General features: G+C 39.2%; 1 protein-coding gene across 5 annotated transcripts in view; it reads right to left on the bottom strand.

Annotated features, from left to right (window-relative positions):
* Window positions 1–22956, bottom strand: part of PHC2 (polyhomeotic homolog 2) — a 116630-nt gene that overhangs the window by 81454 nt on the left and 12220 nt on the right. The gene's annotated exons all lie outside the window — the stretch shown is intronic.

Raw genomic sequence — 22956 nt, 5'->3', positions numbered from 1 at the left:
AAGTATTCATCAGCAGTGCTGCAGTAGAAATGGTAAAAACACCAGAAATAATAACAGTGAAAATAGTAACCGCTAATATTTATTGAGCACTTACTATGTGGTGGGCAGTTCCTCATGCTTTACACGCGCGATCTCATTTAATCTTCGGGACAGCTCTGAGATAGGTATTGCTACTTACCTATTTTATAAATGAGGAAGAGGAGGCTCAAAGAGGTTAAGAGGCTTGTCTAAAGTCTCACAGTAGGTGGCAGAGCAGACAGTCTGGTTCCAGAGTTCATGTGCTCACTCGCGCATGAACACGCAGGCTCTCTCACTAGCATGCTTTCTCTCTCTCTCTCTCTCTCTCTCTCTCTCTCTCTCTCTCACACACACACACACACACACACACACACACACACACACGCCAGAACACTCTGTACCAGTTAGGAGTTCATCAGAATTGTACACGTTGATATGGAAAGATCGAGAAGACAAATTACCAACCGAAAAGATCCAGGCTAGAGTAACATCAGATGTTGCCCCTGCTTTGTGTGAATAAAAAGATTCAGCAGTGGATCATTACATTATTTTTCTTTATATTTTAAAAAATAATGACAGCACTGGGGAAATTGTCTGGGAATGAAAGGCCTCCAGTCCATATATAAATTCTTCCCTAACGTGAAAAAGACCACCCTAGTGTTTGGGAAGAGGGCTGGTCAATGTAAATTAAATGTCAATAGCAGGTGTTCCTACACTAACCCATTTCCTCAGGATAGGAGGGGAAAGAAGGTGGGAAAGGTAGTAAGAGAAACTTGAAGGCCAAACTAACATCTGGCCTTCAAGGGAGGCCCAGAGCCTTTGCAGATTTGTTCATAAAGAGAAGTGATCGCTATGATTCAAGTTTTTTGAGTGAGACTGTTCGCATGGCCTTGTGTGGGGTAGAACAAGCTGCAGAAACAGAGGAACAACATGTGCGGGTGTTATAATAGCAACGTGAATGGGAGGCTCGGAAAGCCTGGACCAGCGTGCAGGGTGTGGGTTTCGTTAGGAAATGCGGCACGGCTGGCACGTGTCCCAGTGAAACCTAAGTTACGGCAGGGCGCTCTGTGTCTGGCAGCTACCTGTCGGGTCTCTCCTCTCTCTGTTCGTTTGTGTTCTGATTGCTCCCTCATCATAATGTGGCTGAACTGCTGTTCTGTTCTCACAGGTTTTCCCTCTAGAAGCTAATGTCACTTCTCTAATTCACCGTGCCCAGCCCCACTGGTTTAGGATGCTGTTTAAATCTATAACTTCCACTGGCTTTTCCTTCAGTCCCTTAATAGTTAAACTTCAGGAAAGAATTCATGCAGTTTAATGTGAGAGTTGCTGTCCTCCAGTGGGCGCTGGCCCCGCCTACCCCAATATCGCCGTTCATTCATTCAACAGAGTACTGAACATCAACCATGCACCCGGGATTATTCTCAGCACTGGGGATATAGCAGTGAACAAAACACAGCCCCTTCCTTGTGGAGTGTATATTCCAGCTGGGGGAGATAGAAAACAAATATCTGGCAGTGTTAAATGCTTTAGAGAAACGTGAAGTGGGATCAAGGGGACAGGGGTCCTGGGGTGGGAGGGAATGTTGTTATTATACAGGGTAGTCACAGAAGGACCCTCCTTTTTAGGGACATTTGAGCAGAAACCCGATACAAATGAGGGAGGAAGTGAGCCATATAGTTATCTGGAGGAAGAGTGTCCCAGGCAAAGAGAAGAATTGCCACAAAGGCCCTAAGGTCAGGTCATGCTTCATGTAGGTTTGAGGAAGAGTCAAGTTAAAAAAAAAAAAAAAAAAAAAAAAAAGAGGGAAGCCCCAGTGTGGCCAAGGTAGGATCAAAGAAGCTGAGTGGAGTACACTGAACCATGCGGGCCAGTGGTTCTCAACCGAGGGCAATATTACCCCCCAAGGGACATTGGGCAATGTCCGGAGATATCTTGGTTGTCACAACCATGGGCTGGGATACTACTGGTATCCAGTGGATAGAGGCCTGGGATGCCACTGAACACCTATCATGCACAGGACTGCCCCTACATAAAGAATTATCTGGCCCAAATGGTGGTACTGTCAAGGTTGAAGAGCACTGGTCTAGGGCCCTGTAGGCCATTGCAGGGACTTTGGATTTTACTCCAAAAAAACTGGGAAGCAATTAGCGGCTGGCAGTAAAGGAGTGACATGGTCTAAGCTACATTTTCCAAGTATCGCTCTGGTTGCTGCATGGAGAACAGACGGTAGAGGGGCAAGGGCTGAAGCGGAGAGCTGCCAGGAGGCTTTTGCAGAGATCTGGCAGGAGATAACGGTACTTGGCAATAGGCTGCCTCGATACAAGTAGTAAGAAGGGGTCTGATTCTGAATATATCGTAAAGGGTAAGCCGAGAGGATTTGCTGATTTCATCAAAAGGAACTATAATCACTTAGCCTCCTATTCTGCCACCTGTACTCCCAGCTCATTTCTACCTTTGTTCTCGCTCTTCTCCTCCTCTTGTCCTGGCATGCCTTTCTTATTTGGGCAAAGTCTTTTCAGTCCGGATATCAGGATGTCCATCAAGAACCTTCCTGAAACAACAAAGCCCTTGCTTCTTCAAAGCAGCTATAGCTTTTCTAGTCCACACCTCTCAGTTTAATCCTCAATATGCTTTTAACTGCACAAGTATGCACTGAGATACCATGCTTTATGGTGAAAGCTGACTGGATGCCTGCTATCACTTTATTAATGTTGTACTGGCTGTCCCAGCCACCCTGTTCTGGCAGAAAAAGAATTCAAATGTATGAGTAAAAATACTCATACAAAGAAGAAACAAAACTGCCATCATTTATAGATTGCATGATTGTGTATATGGAAAATCCAACTGAATCTACAGTTAAATAGAATGAATAAGAGTTTGCAAAAATTTTTGGACTGTAAAGTTAATATATAAAAATAAATTACATTTCTATATACTAGCAACAAAGAGTTATAAATGAAATTTGAAAAGATAAACAGTTTATATCAGAACGAAAAAATATAAAGCACTCAGGAATAGACCTAACAAAAGGTATACAAGACACTTATGGGAGAAAATTATAAAAATTCACTGAAAGACACAAAGACCTAAACAAATGGAGACATATACTATGTTCATGACTTGGAAATCTCTGTATTATATGAATTTCATTTATTCCCAAATCAGCCCATAGATTAAGTGTAATTCCAATATAAATCCTAGTAAGTTAAAAAAACATAAACTTGACAAGCTGGTTTCAAAATTTCCATGAAAAGTGCAAAAGACCAAGAATAGGCACATCACGCTTGAAGGGAAGGACAATCTGGGGAGAACTGCCTCATCAGATATCAAGGTACAGTAATTTAAAAAGTATGAGGGGCGTCTGGTTGGCTCAGTCAGTTAAGCATCCAACTCTTGGTTTTAGCTCAGGTCATGATCTTGCCATTTGTGAGACAAGCCCCACATCGGGCTCTGCGCTCACAGCACAGAGCTTGCTTGGGATTCTCTCTCCCTCTCTCTCTCTCTCTGCCCCTCCTCTGCTCTCTCTCTCTCTCTCTCTCTCAAAAATAAACATTTAAAAATTTCTTTAAAAAGTATATTAGCCCTGGGATAAATTGTTCTTGGGAACCAATTGCTAGCATCTCTTCCCAACTTTTGCATTCTGTGACATTATGTTGGTTCTCCCACTATGACCGGTGGGAGTATTTAGACCACAAAAATCAAGAAATGCTACAAATCAGGGCTTTTTGTATGTATTGGGGAGGAGAGAGCAGAGCTGGTTGTGAAACATTTACCAGCATACCACTGAATGAAACCAAATAGAGAACCCCCAAACAGATCCATACATTTGTGAACACTTATTATATGACAGATGAGTATATCAAGTCAATACAGAAGGGGTGGACAGGTCATTAAATAGTGCTGGTGTCTATATGAAAAAAAAAAAAACACCCCAAACTGATTCCCCACCTCATACCAACCCCCAAGATTAATTTTAGTTAATTAAATATTTAAGTGGAAAAGGCAAAAATATAAGACTTGTAGAAGAAAATGTGGGAGAAAACCATAATGACTTCAGAGTAGGAAAAGATTTTTAAACAAGACTGATAAATTTGACTACGTTGAAATTAAATACTTCTATTAATTAAAGACATCATAAAGAAAGTGAAATTCAAGCCTTCTACTGAAGATAATATTTTCAACAGACATAACCAAAAAAGAATTTGTATCCAAAGTATTAAAAATTATCTATGAATTAATAAGAAAAAGATACAACAGCGAAAAATGGACAACAGTCTTGAATTGGATTTCCTCTTTTGTGAAATAGTTCATGGCCCAGAACCATCCAAATTTTCCCACCTTATTAATGGTCAGGAAAAATGCAGATTAGAACCATCATGAGATAAAGTTTCATACCCATAATACTGAGTGATCTTAGAGTTTGCCAGTATCAAACACTAGGAAGGATCTGGAGCAATGGTAACTCTCCCAAGAGAGGGCAGGAGTGTAACTTCATACAACCACTTCAGAGAACAGTTTGTACTTCACAACAAAGTTGAGCAGACCTATAACCCATGCCCCAGAAATTCTATTCGTATGTATACACCCATCCAAGAAAAGCTCTTACATATAAGTTCATAAGGTGGCATGGATTATGATGTTCATGGCCGTATTTGTTTGGTATTGCAAAAAACTGGAAATTTCCATCAAAAGCAGCATGTAAAAATAAATTGTGGTGTAGTCAATAGAATAGTATACATCTGTAAAAATGAATGATGTACAGTCTCATGCATCACTACAGACAAATCTGTAAAGCATAATGTTGAACAACAGAAGTGAGACCCAGAAGAATGGATACAGTAGGATTCCATTTACACAGAATTCAAAAGCCGTCAAAACTAAAATGACATTGTAAAAATAACAGTATATTGTTTAGGAAATCATTCATCCTTGGTAAAGCCATTAGAGAAAAGCATGGGATACTTATTACAATGGTTGGTCGAATGATACTTCTGGATGGAGGAAGAAGGTAGATGCAACCAGAGAAGGGTCTTCTAAAGCTCTATTTGGACAATCAGTAAATGTTGTTCACGCTATAGTCTTTAAACTCTACACATATGTATTATGCATTGTTTTGTACAACTAAACACTTCACACTAAAACAAATTAAAAAATGTATCGTGTCTACTGTATGCAAGGGCACTGTAATTGCATAACTAAGACTGATTCAGATTCTACTACCACTCTGCTGACATTACCTTCACTGAGGTCAAAGGCTTTACTGTCACTAATCAAAAAAACCAACTTCATTCCTTATTTTCCTTGACACCTCAGCAGCATTCAACACTGTGGACTATCCTCTTTCTTTGATAAGGTGTCCCATGTTGGCTTTCATGAAACTATGGTCTCCTGGCCATTCCTTCTCAATCTCTTTCAATGGTTTGTCTCCCAACACCTGACCATTCAATGTTGGAGCTTCTCAAGGTTCATCCCTAGAACTTCATTTTTTCATACTCTATTCTCTCTCTCTAGACATGCACATCCACGCCCATGGCTTCAATTACCACCTGTACATCAAAGATTTGGACCTCCAGCTCAGACCTCTCCTCTGAGTTCTAGGTTGATGTATCCCATTATCTAGTCAACATCTCTACTTGATGTTTAAAAGCCTCTAACTCTTAACCTGTTAGAAACAAAACTCTAGGGTGCCTGGGTGGCTCAGTTCATTAAAGTGTCCAATTCTTGGTTTTGGCTCAGGTCATGATCTCATAATTCATGAGTTTGAGGCTTGCGTCAGACTCCGTGCTGGCAGTGCAGAGCCTGCTTGGGAATTTCTCTCTCTCTCTCTCTCTCTCTCTCTCTCTCTCTCTCTCTCTCTCTCTCTCTCTCTCTTCCTCTCACTCCCCCTCCCTCCCTCTCTGCCCCTCCCTCACTTGCACTGTCTGTCTCTCTCAAAATAAATAAATAAACTTAAAAAAAACAACAACCCTGAAACTCATGATTTCCCTCCAGAATGAGTTTTTCTAGTAATCTGTCTCACTGAACAGCAGTACCAGGAGTCCTGGGCAAGTATTATTCCACAAAAACAAAAACTTACTCCCTTTTCTTCCTAGAAAGTGGTTGAAAAAAAGGAAAATTACTTTGGTTGTAGCTCTAAGTAGGACTGAAACCTTTCAAGAAACATCATCATCTGGAAATTAGGCCTCCTCCAAAGAAGGAGCTCAATAAAGTTAGTTCCTTTCTCCAATTAAGAATTTTTTGAAACACAACAGTACTATATAAGGTATTTTCTTCTCTTTCAGTCCATTGTGCACATTTTTGTCTCTTCTTTCTTTTTTTATGCTATATTTTTGCATACAATAGGTTTTTAGTTTGAGTTTTTCTTCATTTTGTTTCTGTTTTTTACCTTATTTCTCTAGTCTACCTTTCCATAACTGAATCAGGAGATGGTATTTCAATCAACAAATATTTACTGAGCACCTACTGTGTGCACTCTGGGACAGAGTGGTGAGCAAGATAAATTCCTACTTTCATGTGTTTTATATTTGGGCAAAAAACAAACAATTAAAAGGTCAGGTAGTGTTATGTGCTGTTTAGGGAATTAAAAGTGGGAAATGTGACAGAGAATGACTGGTGGTTACTTTAGACTGATGATCAGGAAAGGTCTTTCTGAGGATGTTATAATTAAAATTGAGCTCAAATTACAAGAAGACAGTCATTGGATCCTAGAAAAAGTGACTGGTTAAGTCTCTAAGATAGAAACAAACTTGGCCGTGTTTGACAACTGCATAGTAGACAAGAGAGCAATTGGCATAAAATGAGAGGAATGCAGGGATTAGATAACATAGGACTGTACACACACAAAATAAGAAATTGGAGTTCATTCTTTTATAAATGTATTTTTTAAATGCTTATTTCAAGAAAGAGAGGAGAGAGAAAGCACATGTGAGCAAGGGAGGAGCAGAGAGGGAGAGAATCCCAAGCAGGCTCCATGCTGTCAGTGCAGAGTCCAATTTGGGGCTCGAACCCATGAACCATGAGGTCATGACCTGAGCCGAAATGAAGAGTCAGACGCTTAATTGACTGAGCTATCCAGGGGCCCCTAAATGTATGCTTTTTAATGTCTGTAGGATCTACAGAAGTGTCTTCTTTTTCATTCTTGGTTTTGGTTATTCGTGTACTTTTTTCTTGATCAGTCTTTATAAGGATTTATAATCTTACTAGTCTTCATAAAGAGTCAACTTTGGCTTTGCCAATTCTCTGTGAATATCTTCTATTTCATTCATTTCTATTCTTGTCTTTCTGATTTCCTTCCTTCTATTTTCTTCAGGTTTAGTTTGTTGTTTTTCCTCTAACCTCTTGAGATGGATGAGTTTAAAGCTATGAAATTCTAATTCAGCTTTAGTTATACCCCAGGAGTTCTTATGCATATTATTTTTCATTATTCAGTTAACATTTTCTGATGTCTACTATGATTTGTTCTTTGACCCATGGTTTATATAGAAGTATACTGCTTGATTTCTAAATGTTTATGGCACAGTGTGTGTTTCCAGTCACTTTTATCTTATTAGTATAATTATACTGTGGTCAGAGAGCATAATTATGTGTGATTTTAATCCTGCAGAATTTGTTGAGACTAGCTCTATGGTCTGGTACAAGGTCAATTTTTATAAATTTTCCATGTGTGTTTGAAAAGATTATGTATTCTGCTGTTGTTAGGTTTAGTGTTCTATATTATGTCCATCAGTGAAATTTGTTGTTATTCAAATCTTATGTATTATTTTCTTCCTGCTTGTATATGCTTGTTATAGCATATACAAGAGAAAGTAAACAAGATATCTTGACTATAAAATTATCTTTGTCCTCAGAGTTCTGCAAATTTTTTGCTTTATGCATTTTGAGACCATTTTATTGGGTGCATATAATTTTAAAATTCTTATATCTTTCTGATAAATGAAAATGTTTATTCTTTTGAAGTAACACCTTTTATCTCTATAAATCCTATCTCAAGATAGGATAAGAGACATGAAGGATAGAATAAGAAGACCTAACATGCTTTTAATGAGAGCCTCAGAAAGTGTGAAGAAGCAATTTAGAACTCAGCAGTTTGGCACTCTCAGCCATTACCTCTTCAAATATCCTATCTTGTATATGTTCTATCATTTTATCTTCTCCGCTGCATTCTGGATAATTTCCTCAGATCATTCAGTTCTCTCCTCAGCTGTGTATAATCTGCTAATAAATATGTTCACTGAGTTCTTAATTTGGGCTATTGTAGTTTTCAGTTTTAGAAGCTCTATTTAGTTCTTTTTCAAATCTGTTAAAATGCTTTTTATAGATTTCTGTTCCTGCAGATATTTTCAAGCTTATTAAAAAAATCTCTTTAGTGGCGCCTGGGTAGCTCAGTTGGGTAAACATCTGACTCTTGATTCTGGCTCAGGTCATGATCTCATGGTTTGTGGGATCGAGCCCCATGTTGGGCTCTATGCTGACAGCATGGAACCTGCTTGGGATTCTCTCTCTCCTTCTGTCTGCCCCTCCCCTCCTCACACACAAAATAAATATTAAAAAAATTAACAATGTCTTTAAATATAGTCAGCAAAATTGTTTTATAGTTTGTCTCATAATTGCAATATCTGAAGTTTTGTGGGATCTTGTGTTGTCTGTTATTTCTGTTGGCTATTACTCAGGGTATCTTGTTATTTTTTATTATCTTTGATTGCTGGTTATTATACTTGAAAAAATTATTTTAAAATTAACTTGAGTCCTAGGATAATGGCACCATCCTTTAGAAAGGATTTTCCTTTGTTTCTGACAGGCTCCCCAAGACACTACTAGTATGGAACCATTCTGGGCTAAGTTAAAAGTTTGCAGTTCCATGGACCACCTAAGTGACACAAATTTGAACTTCTCCAGAGATGGTTTACTTCCAGGTTACTGTCATTCTGAAGGTGTAACTCTTTACATTCCCAGCTTAAGAGAAGGGGAGGGTTTATTAGATTTCTTACCTAGGTTAAATGTTAGGTTTTGATTCCTGCTTCCCTTGCCCTATAAGGCTACCAAAAACTCAGTTTTATTTCACAAGTATTTCTTCCAGGCTAGCAAATGCCTTCAGAGAAAAAGAGGCTTTGAGTGGTGACCTTGCCTTCTAGGTTCTTGCTTTACCTTAGATTACAGTGCAGTACTATCTTACTATTTTGTTAGCTCTTTGATACACTTAAGAAAAAATAACAAGAATATTTCTCTCAACTTTTCTAATTCTCCTCATTGGTCCTAATTATCTAGGCTACCACTACCAGCAATGAAAGTTCCTAGATTAAGCATGATGGGAAGCCAACATATGACTTTTATTTTTATTTATTTATCAATTTTTTTAAATGTTTATTTATTTTTGAGAGAAAAAGAGAGAGACGGGAGGGGCAGAGAGAGAAGGAGACACAGAATCCAAAGCAGGCTCCAGGCTCTGAGCTGTCAGCACAGAGCCTGAGGTGGAGCTCGAACTCACAAACCTGAGATCATGACCTGAGCTGAAGCTGGATGCTTAACTAACTGTGCCACCCAGGTGCCCCAACAACAGATGACTTTTAAAGAGGGGAGGGAGGGAATCAAGTTGGTCACTTTCTGTCAGATTCTGTTTGTAAGCAAAAGGGATAACATATTTAAAATGTTAACCAAAAAGAAAATAACCATTTGAATTATGTGAATTTGTTATTTGCATGATGTTTGCACATATAGGTCCTCTCTCCTAACAAGATAGTAAGCTCTTGAGATTAGAGATCCTTCTCTCTTTTTTAAGATTTTTATTTTTAAGTAATCTCTACACCCAACATGAGGCTCCAATTTACAACCCCAAGATCAAGAGTCACATGCACTACCAATTGAGCCAGCAAGGCACCCTTAAGATTAGAGATCCTTCTTGTTTTTAAGGAGTACCCCCTTTTATCGAGGACCTAGGACAAAAAAGATAAAATTCCAGTCTTCTTTATTACCATCCTCGGGCTTGAAGGCACCTGAGAACAACTAGATTTTCAGGAATTCATCTCTTTCCTTGTCTCCCACCTACTGTGGTAGGACATTAGCTGAATACTTAAAGCAATGAAAACTACTTAATTTTTTTTTTATGAAAACTGTATCAACTTTGATGATTTTGTCAGAGTGCAAGTATATACAAGTAGGTAAATACAAATAGTTTGATACTGTTCAATTATGTGCAACTTAAAGGTCAGACTTTTCTCACACACTCACTGTTGACAGATGCATAAATTGGGGGAAATTTTAAAGATATGCATCAAGAACCATTGTATTTTATACAACTTTTGACCCATTAATTAGATGTTTATGAATTTCTCTTGAAAATATTCATGGATGTTGGGTGAACTTGGGTGGTTCAGTTGGTTAAGCATCTGACTCTTGGTTTTGGCTCAGGTCATGATCTCACGGTTTGTGGGATCGAGCCCCACATTGGTCTCTGTGCTGACAATACAGAACCTGCTTGGGATTCTCCTTCTCCCTCTCTCTCTGCCCCTCTCTTGCTTGTGCTCTCTCAAAATAAATAAATAAACTTAAAAAACATATTCATGGGTGTTCACAAAGATTTAGCTACCTGGATGATCATCATGAGAGGAAAGATAAAAAACTTAAAATCTCATCAGAAGAGGATTAGTAACTGTACCTTCATATAATAGAATACTCTAATGAAACAAAAATGTTCACAATAAGATGGTAAAAGTAATTTATGAAAGAACATATATGGTAAGATATTTTTTGGTAAAAAATATATGTGTATTCAGAAAAACTAGAAGGATCTAAAACAAAATGTTAACAGCATTACTTTGGGGTGGTAGGATAGCAATGGTTTTTTTCTTGTCTTTGTGCACTTTTTTCCTGCTGAGTATTCTATAATGAAAACATATTACTTTTTTCATATTACTTTTATAGTAAGAAAAACTTTATTATGAAATAAACTAGAGTTCCTTTCCCTATAGATAAATGTAATTGGCCACCTCAGACCAGTCATTTCTAGATCCAACCCATCTATCACTGATTAGCAGAGAAGTCTGTACTCTCCTAATTCTATCCTCTCTCCATGCTTGGTTCATATACAGCTTTTCTCAGCTTTTTGGCCACCCAGAATGGAGTAACATTCATCCATCACCAGTGGGTAGATGACTCATAATATGCATTTCTTGAACAGAACTGATCACTAATAGCCAGAAATTTACCCACATAAATGAGTAACAGAATTCTGTTAACAGAATGTCATATACTTACAATACGATTGGTTTCTACCACATAATCTCCATAGTAAACTATCCTTATGACTTTATATTATCTCTCACATGCAAACTAAATAAAAATATTTTGAGAGAATACCCAAAGGGAAAGTCATTAGTATAACAACCTCATGTATTTCCCCTGGAAGGTCTGTCTGTTGCATATTTAGTAGTTCTGTATGGTGCCGGTCAATAAGGCTCTTAATTGCCTCTGCTGTTTAATTGTTTCTGTGGTTTGGAGAGAATCAAACCTGTCCCAGTCCTTTAAATAGAAAAAAATGAATGCCAGGAATCAACTGGAATTTCCAGGAAAAACATACCAGCTCAAGTCAAGACCCTGTGAGATTACTGCACTGATGTAATTCTTAATATGCCTCACTCGTCCCCTCTGGTTGGTGCAACCCGTCATCTCTTTGCTCACTGGCTCACTGCTTCCCCTTAGAGAGCAGACTGGCTCTGTGAATGACTCTCTTAGGGAGCATGTGCGGGACAAGCCCAGAGCCTCATTCCACAGGAACATAAGAGAAGAAGCTAAAGAATGGGCTTGAGAGCAGCTGAATGGAACAGGTCATGCTGCTTCTCGAAGCTGAAGAGGGCCATCCTGTAAAAGAGATGATGAGAGCCCCTGATTGGGTTTGACCCCACGCACGGTGTGTGTGCAGAGACGCCTGGGAAATGCAGCTATGCACGAGAAGGGCAGTGAGATTGCAGGCCCATGTTCCAGACACACCGATTCACTTGTCTGCTTGATTCACTTTTATTTGTATAAAAGGTCTGTTGAGGTAGCGGGCAGACTGAGCCTTTAGCAATTGTGGGCTCTGCAAATAGAACCTCAATGGAAGACCAAATCAGCTGATGTCCCCTTCAGTGCTGTTTCCATTTGTAGAACTGAAGTGGCAGTTGGGGGGGGGGGGGGATGAATCACTCTTACTATATTTAAATGCCTTCTTTACCAAAATAGCAGTCGCTATAACAAAACAGGCCCAGTAATACCTAGTAACAAACAATAAAAATGCCTTCCTGTAAAGAGAATGAACATTATATTATGGTCATAGTTGAACCGCAAGCATGATAAATCAAGGCACCAAGTCTGGGGGTCTTCCTTTTCTTTACCACTAGATGAACAACCAAGCCTTTCTTCACCTGGAAACTCTGCTTATTACGATTTTCACTCCAAAATAACTTCTAAATATACAGCGAATTAATTCTTAACAATTACATATTACCTGTTAGTTTCATTACCTAGTATATTCATTTATTTAAAAAAGAAGATCTCAAAAGAATCAAGATTATTTTTCTGTGAACTAAGGGAGAAGTAAATGGTCAGAAAGCCAGTGTAAATACTGTATTCTCCTTGCACTAGTTCAGATTTCACTAAAATATATTTAAATCACAAATTGGGAGGACTTCAAATAATCACTGTTCTCCCCAAAAAGGTGTATTATCGTTGATTATTATGTCTTTAACACACAGCTTTGTAATTGAGGGACGACTAGGGAATAAGACCAGAGATTTTAAACTACCTTACAATTTGCCAGAAATCCAACAAATGCACAGAATATGTACTAGACTATCTCTACTTCTTTGTTATATTATGAAAAAATTTAACATTTGAAAATCAGTCAATGCAAAGCACTGTATTAACAGAATAAAGAAATAAAGTCACTTGATCTTCGCTATAGATGAAGTAAAAAACGCTTGACAAAATTCAATACCCAATCTTAGAGGCTCTCAGCAAACCAGGAATAGAAAAACTTCCTCAGTGTGTCAAAGGACATGTAACAAAAACCTATAGCGAACAGCATATGTATTTAGTGAAAGACCAAATGCTTCCTCTCTAAAATTGGGAATGACAATTCAATATTATTCTGGGGGTTCTAGATAAGGCAGGGCAAAACTGGCATAAGGCTTGGAAAGGAAGAAGTAAAACTGTCTTTATTTGCAGATGACATAATTGTGTTTGTAGAAAATCCTAAGGAATATATCAAAAACCTATTAGAACTAACGTGCATTTATTACAGTCAGAAGATACAATACCAGAAAGGGTCCTCCTCATAACTATTACTTATATGGCCACTTAATAGTCAAGGTGTTACTATGTACATACACACAAACACTAACATCATCTCTATTCTATTGAATGACTACTAGCTTCACCCTAAATTTTGGTGAAGAGAAAGAAAAAAACAAGATGTGAATCCTGACTCTTCATTTTGTATATAAAAAGTACAATGGTTGATTGCCTGATAGAGTTATACCTTTAATCTTTTAAGAGGTAAGCACATTTCACACTGGATAAAACCTCACTAACACTACTCAGATATAGATACCCTGCCTAGACCATACCTAGATAAATGGCAAATGCTCTGGTTCAGTACAACTTATCTCTGATAGTAGAAGCCAAAACTTGAGGGACATTTGGGTGGCTTAGTTGGTTAAGCATCCAACTCTTGGTTTTAGCTCAGGTCATGGTCTTGTGGTTTGTGAGTTTGAGCCCTGCATCAGGCTCTATGCTGACAGTGCAGAGCCTGCTTAGGGTAATCTCTCTCTCTCTCCCCCCCCCCCCGCCGTCTCTGCCCCCCACCCCTCTCTCAAAATGAATAAACTAAAAAAAAAAAGCAAAAAAAGCAAAAGAGTACTCATGATGCACCAGAATCTTGTATACGAAGGATAGCATGTTCATTGACAAATTCAAAAACAGAATTTTAAAAACTGCTGTAGACTTCAAAAGTAAGGCACTAATATCCAATTAGCCATAAGCCAAAGTATAGGCTTTTATGTCTTTATGGAAGAAACTTGGGGTTATCATCAGGGACTTTACGTATGGATTTTTAAGTAGTTATAATCAAGGTTTTACCAGAAATAGAATGAATAATAGAATAACTAGCATTGCTAAATTAACAAGTATTTATTGAGCCTACTATTGAATAGCAAAGTCTTGAAATATAGCCAGTCTACCAACACTAGACAGGGCATAGGTAGAAAAAACAATTAGAGCAGGAACTTGAGGTAGCTTCATCGTGATGAACTATGTCAAGGAAATTGCTAGCAAAGTAGATAAAATTATGACTTCGATGTAGAATTTTATACAACATGGCACAGCTGGAAAGCAACCACAGAAAAAACATTCCATGGTAGCGATCTCAAATGTGAAGGTTCTTTATGATGATAAGTTTAAAAGACAGAATTGCAAACACTGTTGGGCTTTGCTAATAACAGTAACTACAACCTCAAACTAAAATATTGGTCTTTGAGGTATTGGAGGTATACCAGTCTTTTTCAGTTAAATTGGCCTATATAGATAATAATGTACTGTCCTTGGGGGCGCCTGGGTGGTTCAGTTGCTTAAGTGTCTGGCTCTTGATTTTGGCTCAGGTCATGATCTCATGAGATCAAGCCCTGCTGTTGGATTCGGCTGATAGCGCAGGAGCCTGCTTAGGATTCTTTCTCTCCCTCTCTCTCTGCCCCTCCCCTGCTTTGTGCTCTCTCTCTCTCTCTTTCTCAAAATAAATAAATCTTAAAAAAAAAATCATGTACTGCCCTCACTGCCTTATTGTTTTGATCCACTGTGTGTAAATTATGAACTTTGAATTGTTTTTCTAATGAAAGTCACTGTGATTATCTATCCAATTCTGTCTTATAATACCTCTTGTGGCCCAGAGTACAGACTTGCAAGATGAATGGTCCCAGGTTGTGTTTATGGTCTACTGACAACAGAATTATGGTGCCACTGAGGGTAATGCAGTATGGCATCGTGAACTTGCACAAGTCATTTGGTGTCTCTGAATCTCAGCCTTTTCACTGAATACCTAATATGTAATACCTAAAAGCCAAATCCATAGGGTTATTATGAAGATTAAATGAGCTGCCTGGCACAAATCAAATGCTAAATATGTGCACATGCATATTTGTACATATTCTCTCTCTGTCTCTCTCACACAGTTAACAGTTGAGGTTGATTTATTGCCCTTAGCCTAAGGATATACTGTTGTCATTGGCCTCACTTTAATGTGGCCCGCAAGGATGGACAGAAATATCAATTCTGAGGTCAGACAGTCGGTAGTGGGTGGAGATTCCACAGTTCAAACACTTAGCATTTGCTTCAATTGTCTCACTATGGTTTTGATCTTTCTCTCAGTGGTTCTGAGTGTTTCTTTCTTGTTTGAATATTGGGGTGAGGCATAAACTAAACATTAGCAAAGAAAGAATTTAAATAGATGGTAGGGTAGTTAAAACCCTTGTAAGCCAAGACTCAGTAACTGGATACAGCCCTGAACAACCATGGCACCTCAGTAAATCACCATCTGGGTAGAGTTAGCCCTATTTTGAAATCCCTTTTTGATCTCCTGCCATCCTAATAACAATGAATCAGTCTTTAGATTTCCTAAACCCTATTTTTGATTTATCTAGATGTATGACTATTTGTTTGTTTATTTATTTATTTATTTATTTATTTATTTATTTATTTATTTATTTTAGTGTTTTATTATTTTTGAGAGAGAGAGAGAGACAGAGAGCAAGCAGGGAAAGGGCAGAGAGAGGGAGACACAGAATCGGAAGCAGGCTCCAGGCTCTGAGCTGTCAGCACAGAGCCCGATGTGGGGCTCAAACTCACAGACTGCGAGATCATGACCTGAGCTGTAGTTGGCTGCCCAACCGACTGAGCCACCCAGGCGCCCTGACTATTTATAGATCTACTTTTCAACTATTCAAAAGCCATGTCTGAAGTGACCCAAGTGTCCTTAAAAAAAAAAAAAAAAAAAACCTACTATCAACATGTAAGGTCCCTAGAAAAGATGTTAGAGACTTTCACTAAAAATTGGAAAAAACAGGGATCAGATTTACCTTCCTGCCTTAAACAACTAAACAACTGGGCAAAATACATAAAGCAATGTTTTTCAGACACTGATCGATAAACAATGCAGGCCTATGCTCTCTGAAAAAAGAGAAACAAAGTGAGCCCTTTGATTGTACCAGCTTACTGCCTGAAGGTGGTTTCCAGGAAGTAGTATAAAGATGGGGAGCCCAAACAGAGCTCACTGAGTTGAGGAGACTGAGAGCAGAGATCCAGGGGGCCAAGTGGGTAGAACTTGTACCATAGAGCGCCAGGGATAATGGTGCTGTACAGAGAGAGAGAAGAGGAGGGACAGGACATACTCCACAGATCTATCTATAGACAGGCCTCCCTGGAGTCTTTGGCTGAGCAGAGATTTGTACATGTGTGAGAGGAAACTATTCAGGACTACTGTAAAAGAGTAAGCAGAATAATTCCCAGAGTTCACACAGGACTGAAAATAATTTGTGTTCACATCAGTCAGAGTAGAAAGCCATTGTAATACATAAGGAATTAGATCCTCAAAGGGTATTGCCATAGTAGTGGGAGCTAAATTTGTCCTAGAATAAAGGCTGCTCTAGACCCTCATAACAAGGCATAAAAGCAGTCCCTAAGAGGATCAAAATGATTCCAGGTAATTTAAGTACATTTCACAGCAAAATATAGCAGCTAAGAATATAAAATTAACAATGTCCAGTATGCAATAAAAAGAATCTGTAGGCATGTAAAGAAACTTGTTAACCAGGAGAAAACAACTTAAATAAAAACATACCCAGAAATAACAGAGACAAAAGAGCCTGAAGAAAAGGATATTAAAATACCTTTAACAAATACATTCCACATCTTTAAGAAGTAGAGGAAAATGAGGACAAGAGAAAGAAGATTTTTTAAAAAGACCTTAAACATCCAGAGCCTAAAATATAACACCTGAAAGTAAAAATATGCTGAATTAGATTAACAATAGATTGGGAACTTCAGAAGAAAAGATCAGTGAACTTGAAGACACTGCCTTAGAAACTATCCAACATGAAGCACAGAGAGAAAGAAGACAGAATAAAATGAACAGAGCATCAATGAATGGTGGAACAATAGCAAGCAATTTAACATTCATGAATATGGAGTTCTAGAAGGAAAAGAAATCTGGGGAGGAAGGGGATGGGAAAAAATGAAGAAATGAGGGCTAAAAATTTTCCAAATTTGATGAAAACTATAAATCTACAGATCCAAGGAACACAAATCCACACAGAATTAATAGAAAGAAAATGATTCCAAGAAATATAATCAAATTGCTGAAGTGACAAAAAGAGAATCTTAACAGTAGCCAGACAGTGGGCGCCTGGGTGGCTCAGTTGGTTAAGCATCTGACTTCAGCTCAGGTCATGATCTAGCGGGTTCGTGAGTTCAGGCCCCACACCAGGCTCTGTGCTGACAGCTCAGAGCCTAGAGCCTGCTTCAGATTCTGTATCTCCCTTTCTCTCTGCCCTCCCCCTTCTCATGCTTTGTCTCTCTCTCTCTCTCTCTCTCAAAATAAACAAACATTAAAATAAATAAATAAAAGTAGCCAGAGGGGAAAAAAAGACACATTACAGAGGACCAAATAATATATATATATATCAATAACAACAGAATACATGTTCTGGATCATAAAATAAGTCTTAATAAACTTAAAAGAATTAAAATCATACAAACTACATTTTCTGAACATAACAAAATTATACTTGAATCTGTAACAGAAAGCTATTGGGAAAATCCTAAATATGTGGAAACAAAACAACATACTTCAAAATAGTTCCTGGGTCAAAGAAGAAATCACATGGGAAATTAGAAGATATTCTGAACTACATGGAAACAAAAATGTTACATGCCAAAATCTATGGGATATAGCTAAAGCCATACTTAGAGGAAGATTTATAGAATTAAACCACCTATATTAGAAAACAAGAAAGATCTCAAATCATTCATCTTTGCTTCCACTTTAAGAAGCTAGAAACAGAAGAGCAAATGAAATGTAACACAAGGAAGGAAATAATAAAGATGAGAATGGAAATCAATGAAACAGAATGCAGAAAAAGTATAGAGAAAAATCAATGAAATGAAAAGCTGGTTCTTTGAAAAAATTCAATAACCTTGATAAATATCTAATCCGACTGACTAGGGGAAAAAAGAGATTAAAAACACAAATTGCCATATATAACAAGAATGAAAGATCCCACAGACATTAAAAGGATCCTATAGCCAATATAGTAATCAACTTAGATGAAACAAATTCCTAGAAAGATACAAGCTATTAGAGCTCACTCAAGAAGAAATAACTTGAATAGCTCTTTTTCTATTAACACAGATTCTTGGTTTAAAAGCTTTCCATGGAGAAAATGCCAGGCCCAGATGATTTTACTGGTGAATTCAAATTTCAAAAAAGAAATAAAACCAATGCTATATAAACTCTTCCAGAAAACAGAAAAGGGAAATTCTTATCCATTTTATGAGGCCAGGATTACTCTGATACCAAAACCACACAAGGCTATTATAAAAAGGAAAAAAAAAAAAACAAAACAAACAGAGACAAGACATTAAAGATAAGGAAGAACAAATGGAGGAAGGCAAATGCAGCGAACATGGCAGAAAACGTGGAGAGAGGAAGTGGCCAGAGGACTGACAGTGTCACAGTGTCCTTTGTTGAACGCCTCCCACGTGCAAACTCCTGTGTGGTGCGGTGATGTTTCACAGCATGAACTTTTGGAGCCAGACTGCCTGGGTTCAGGTCCTAGCCCTACTACTTACTAGTTACCTAAGTTTGGCCAAGTTACCCAACTTCTCTGTACTTCAATGTTCCCACTTACAGTGGAGACAGTAATAGAACTCCCCTCAGGGCTGTTATGAAAACTGAATGAGTAGGGGCACCTGGGTGGCTCAGTTGGTTAAGTGTCCAACTTTGGCTCATGTTGTGATCTCACAGTTCATGAGATTGAGTCCTGACTCGGGCTCTGTCCCGACAGCTTGAAGACTGGAGCCTGCTTCAGATTCTGTGTTTCTCTCACTCTCTGCCCCTCCCCTGCTCGCACTCCGTCTCTCTCTCTCTCTCTCTCTCTCTCTCTCTCTCTCTCTCTCTCTCAAAAATGAATAAACATTAAAGAAAATTAAAAAAAGAAAGAAAATTGAATGAGTAAATACATCTCAAATGTGTATAATAGTACCTGGCACATAGTGAGCATTACACAATTGTCTGCTGAAACGATTGTTATTATTATTCATGTTATAGTAGTTGGTTGTTACCTTTACTAAGACATGGTATATGCCCTCTAAATGAACTAAGCAGTACAAAAAGTGACCATTTTCATTGCACTAGTTCCCTGTGGCTAGCATAACAAATTACCACAAAATCCCTGACTTAAAACAACAGAAGTTTATTCTCTCCCAGTCCTGGCGGCCAGAATTTCAGTATCAGTCTCACTGGGCTGAGACCAAGGGGTTGACAAGGCTGCACTCCCCCTAGAGATTCTCATGGAGAATCCACTCCTGGACTCTTCTGAATTCCAGCAGCTGTCCACATTCCTTGGCTTGTGGCTGCACCCCTGTAATCTCTCCCTCTGTGTTTACACTGCCTCCTCATCTCTGTTGTCAAATCTCCCTCTGCCTCTCCCTTAGGATGACATTTATGGCTGGAGGTAGGGTCTGCCCAGATTCCCAGGATAATCTCCCCATATCAAGATTCTTAACATAATCATGTCTGCAAAGACCCCTTTTCCTTATAAGGTAACAGTTATAGGTTCCAGGGGTTAGGACCTAATTATCTTTGGATAGCTATTATTCAGCCTACTACACCCATCCCTGGGGGTAGACTGAGGTTGTGTGGAAACTACAACATATATAACATTGAAAAAAAATGTTTATTTATTTTGAGAGAGAGAGAGAGACAGAATGTGAGTGGGGGAGGAGAAGAGGGGGAGAGAGAGAATCCCAAGCAAGCTCCACACTCAGCTCAGAGCCTGACTTGGGGCTCAGTCTCATGACCGTGAGATCATGACCTGAGCCGAAACCAAGAGTCAGATGCTTAACTGACTGAGCCACCCAGGCACCCCATATATAACATTTTTAAAAGGACATTTAGGTGTCTCTACAACAAACCTGTTAGAATATGCAGCCATATGCCAAGGCACAGTCTGTTCACCTGAAGTAGGTCCCAGAACTATGAGCATAGCATCTGTCATGAACTATAACATCTCTGTAGGGCCAACATACAAAGTCAAATCTATAAAATTAGGACAAACATCACAACTTTGGAGGGAGGGGCTGCTACTAGAAAATTACTGTGCCATTATGATCCAAATAAAATAGCTTATTAAAATGATTCGTAAGAACCAAGAGGGGCGCCTGGGGGGCTCAGTCTTCTGTGACCAACTCTTGATTTTTGGCTCAGGTCATGATCCCAGGGTTGTGGGACCGAGCCCCATGTCAGGCTCCATGTTGATTGTGGAGACTGCTTAAGATTCTCTCTCTCTCCCCCTTTCTCTCTCTCTCTCCCACCCTCAGCCCCTCTCCTGCTGATTGAGCATGCTCTCTCTCTCCAAAATAAAATAAAATTACAAAAGAAAAAAAGAACCAAGAACTAGATTTGATAATTGCAGTTATGGCTAAACATTGAAGACAACTGGCTCACTCTTGATGGCCACAGGTACCTCCACTCAGACCCTGCACCTTTACTCTGTGCTCCACAGTAGTGAAGAAATGCACTTCTAGAATCAGGCCTAAGTTCGGGATCTGACGCTATTATGTGTTAACGATGTGACCTTGGACAAATCATTGCACCTCTTTGAGCCTGTTTCTTCATCTGTAAAATAGGCGTCATAAGAGTTCTTACCCTGCAGAGTTGCTTTGAGGTTTAAATAAGAATTCATGTAAAGTTCTAGCATGGCAATTAGCATATGTAATAAATGCTCAATAAACCATAATCGCAATGTATTATTATGGACTAAATACTACTATTCCTAACAAAATTCTGTTATTCTATTGCAGTGGAAATATCCTCTCATCTTCAAATTCCTGATTTTCAGAGTGGGAGGAGTTTTTCCTTTGGGGACTGTGATCTCATGGGTGAAAGGCATTAACGCCACATAGAAAAAGCACGGGGTAGTGAGGGGTGGGGGGTGGACGTCTGGGTGGCTCAGTCAGTTGAGTGTCCAACTCTTGCTTTCGCCCAGGTCATGATCCCAGGGTCATGGGATTGAGCCCCGCGTTGGGCTCTGTGCTGAGTGTGAAGCCTGCTTAAGATTGTTTCAAAGAAGGGGCGCCTGGGTGGCTCAGTCGGTTGGGTGTCCGACCTCAGCTCAAGTCATGATCTCATGGTTCGTGAGTTCGGGTCCTACATAGGGCTCTGTGCTGACAGCTCAGAGCCTGGAGCCTGCTTCAGATTCTGTGTCTTCTTCTCTCTCTGCCCCTCCCCTGCTCACACTCTGTCTCTGTCTCAAAAATAAGTAAACATTGAAAAAAAATTTTAAAAAAAGATTCTTTCAAAGAGAGAGAATCTTTCTCCCTCTGCCCCTTCCCTGGTCACACACACACCCTGCCTCTCAAATAAAATAAGAAGAAAAAGAAAAAAAGAAAAAACATGGAAAATAACGCAGTCTGCAATTCTGGTATCTGTGTCCTTGGGGTAAGAAAAAAAGAATGAAGAGAGTAAGGACTTTGTAAGCTAGTAAAGGATAGGAAGTAGGGCCTGAAATGTTTAATATGTGACTAAGAGCACTAACGTAGAGTGCCTGACGTTTGGGGAAATGGGAGTAAATTAAGAATTTAAATAGCAGAAGTCTAAAAAGGGGATGTAATCGATTCATTCTCCATAGGAATTCATTAAGTGATGAGAGCTTTGTGCTTAGGAGAGATGAAGGTTGAGAGGAGTTATAATGGGGACAGGGACATCATGATGAGCATAGACAAGGCCAGCACAATACTGCTCATCTTCATATACAGGACACCAGCCCTGGGACCAAGGTGAGGCATAAGGTAGACAAGGAGGACTAAAAACACAAGCAAGCTTTTGTTTAGGACAAGTAAGACCCTGTAAGTAACTCCAAGGCAGGGTTGTGTGTAGTTTCTTCTAGAATTTCCAGCAGTTAGCCCTGTACCTGGCATGCCATTGATAAATCTGGGCTGAAGGAACAAGTACATACATTCGACAGTAAAAATACTGGCAGGAGATGAGAAGTGGAACTAGAGGCACCCTTCTAACCCTGTGATTCTGTCTCTGGTCTCACTTCAGTCCAAACCACCCTCCACACTGCCGCTCTGATCTTCCCAAAAGGCAGGCCCGACCCCATCGCTGCTCCTGTGCTCCAATAGCTCCTCAGGGCCTTGCACAGTAAGTCCAAATTCCTTAGCTTGGCCAGCCAAGCCTTTGTATTTGCTGCTGACCTACTTTTCAGCCTTGTTTCTGCCACTACCCTACTCGTACGCTTTGTTCTGAACATGTCAGAATGTTTGGAACTCTCCAAGTATACTTGCTCTCCCATACACAAACACCCCACCTTGGTACACAGTGTTCCTGTCTGAGCCACACTGTCCACCTGAGGACTCCTTATGCTCCTGTCGTCATTTAAAATGTCACTTTCTCTAGAAGGTGACATTTCTAAGCAGAATTAAGTGATCCCTCCTCTAAGCTCTCAAAACACCTTGCCCATACTCCTATTAATGGCACTAAGTACAATACCATAATCAACATTTCCACATCTGTCTTCCTTTATAAACCTCTGGGGTGCCAGGATTGGGTTCTAGTCATTTTTGCATCCCTAGCTACTAGCATGGGGGTACAGAGTTTTAAAAATGTTGAATAAATGAACAGATTTTAAAGACCCAAAA

Source organism: Neofelis nebulosa, chromosome 2, assembly GCF_028018385.1.
Source record: "Neofelis nebulosa isolate mNeoNeb1 chromosome 2, mNeoNeb1.pri, whole genome shotgun sequence".
Taxonomy (NCBI): Eukaryota; Metazoa; Chordata; class Mammalia; order Carnivora; family Felidae; genus Neofelis; species Neofelis nebulosa.
Note: the sequence above shows the minus strand (reverse complement) of the source record. Positions and strands in the feature narration are given on the sequence as shown.